This window comes from Myotis lucifugus, unplaced genomic scaffold (genome assembly GCF_000147115.1).
Source record: "Myotis lucifugus unplaced genomic scaffold, Myoluc2.0 scaffold_40, whole genome shotgun sequence".
Lineage (NCBI taxonomy): Eukaryota > Metazoa > Chordata > Mammalia > Chiroptera > Vespertilionidae > Myotis > Myotis lucifugus.
Window position 1 is genome coordinate 2,875,814 of NW_005871088.1, and position 2,237 is coordinate 2,878,050.

Genomic DNA, 2,237 nt, shown 5'->3' on the forward strand with positions numbered 1-2,237 from the left:
TCATATAAAGAGATTTAGTACAGTGCCTGGCACATAGTAAGTGCTCAGTAAATGTTCATTGCTGTGAATGAATGATAAATTCGACCACACAAAAGTTTAAGAGAAATCTGGCTCTGCACAAAGACAACAAGCTTGTAGGGGGTGGGAAACGTTGGTAGCAGCCCAGTAGGTAGTGGATTTCACCATGACATATCTTGGGGGTGGGGTCTCGGTGGGAGTGGAGGGAGGGGCAGAGTATGTGCCTTTGAGATGAGATAAATGGGGACCAGGAAATTTACAAAATCAATCCATCTGGACTTGGCTTTGTAGCTCTGTGGACTAGAGAGTCATTTAGATACGCAGAGGTTGTGGTCTGATCCCCAGTCAGGGCACATCCATGAATGCCTAAAGTGGAACCAGGTTCTAAAAATGTTGAACCGCACGGTGAAGGATGTGGACAGCATCCACGGCACCGGCCCTCAATATCTGTTAGAGAAGATCATTTGGACTTGAATCTATGAGTCCAAGTACTGGAAAGAAGACTGCTTTGGACTGATGGCTTAACTGGTAGTTGATAAAGCAATGGAGTTAAGGTTTATGGGTGGCATCTACGGTGGCAACCTAAGGCCAACTCCCTTTCTGTGTTTGACCTTGAAGTTGCTGCAGATTCAACTGGAGAAGGATATCATTGTTGAGTTTATAAAAAATGAAGACTTCAAGTACGTCTGCATGTTGGGAGCACTTTACATGAGGCTGACAGGCACTGCAATTGATTACTGCAAGTTCTTGGAGCCTCTGTACAATGACTATAGAAAAATTAAGAGCCAGAACCAAAATGAGGAGTTTGAACTGATGCAGGTAGACTAATTCATTGATGAATTACTGCACAGCGAGAAAGTCTGTGATATCATTCTGCCCCAGCTACAGAAATGCTATGTGCTAGAGGAAACTGACCAATTGGCGCCTCGGGTTAGTGCTCTAGAACAGGACATGGATGAGACCTGAGTGAAGAGGATGAGAAGTTGCAGAGATGTCAGGGGCAGAAATAGAATATTGGGGACCAGCTACAATTATAAGAAATATTAATCATGCTCTGTTAACCATGATGGTGCTGTTCTGATTAGAGAAAGCACATTCTACCCTGGCTGAGAGTTGTACACCCTGGGACATAGGAGCTAACATCGGAATGCAGTCTATCCTCCTTTCCCGAGAACTGCCTATCATTATGGAAAGATTTACAACCTCATAGAGGAAACAGTCTAGTCCTGGAGGTACCCGCTCTTTACCACCCTCAGCTCCTATTGTCTATTATCTGGTCCCTGAGCGCAAGGAGGCGCCCAGAGGCACCCGCCCTCTGTGACACCCACCCCAGCCCGCATGACTTGTAACCTGTAATGATGATATCATGCCTACTTTTCCATGACTGTAATTCCTACTTTCCCACGTAATCTTTGTCCTTCAACCCAACATAAGCAGCTAGCATATGAGGAGAGGCAGAGCAAATTTTTGTGGATGATTCAACCCTGTCTCTGCTGAATTGGCTGAAGTAGTGATAAGCAGCCTGGACCTGTTGGTTGTCCGGTAATAGAGGGTACCATCACCTGATCACCACTTGGACAAGCCCCGTCGCTCTCCCACACTGTGCTACAGGAGAAGTAAGAGCTGGTCTGGCAGGCTGAGTAGGTTTCCCAAGAGGAGGAGCCCCTCCCCTCACCACTGAGAGAGGCATCAGAGCAAGAGGCCAAGACCTCACAGATCCCCTTAGTCACAGACACAGGGGCCACTCAAAATCTCCAAAAAATCTATGAAAAGTCATAAGAAGAAATGGAGAAGAAAGGAGTAATGGAATCAGATTGGGTTTAGTCCAAATGGCCTGCAGATATTAAGTCATCTCTCTATGTGGAAGGATTAAGATCTACTCCTGAGGCAGCTATGAGAATACTTTAGGGGTGTGTTTTTTTTTCCCTAAAAGAATCCACATTTTTTCCTATTAAATGAAAGAGGTACTGAAAAACAAATTCATTGCTGTTCCTCTTTGCTTTCTTCCACTTCCTTGATTTTCTCTTTCTTAATTGAAAAAGGGTCTTTTCTCGTTCTCAAAACTGCCTGGTACCGGCACAAAAACAGACATATAGACCAATGGAACAGAACAGAGAACCCAGAAATCAACCCAAGCCATTATGCTCAATTAATATTTGACAAAGGAGGCAAAAGTATACAATGAGTCAAGACAGTCTCTTCAATAAATGGTGTTGGGA

General features: G+C 44.5%; 1 pseudogene; it reads left to right on the plus strand.

Annotated features, from left to right (window-relative positions):
* The first annotated feature begins 408 nt into the window (after positions 1-408).
* LOC102435714 lies at positions 409-1,822 on the plus strand (annotated as a pseudogene).
* The last annotated feature ends 415 nt before the right edge of the window (positions 1,823-2,237 follow it).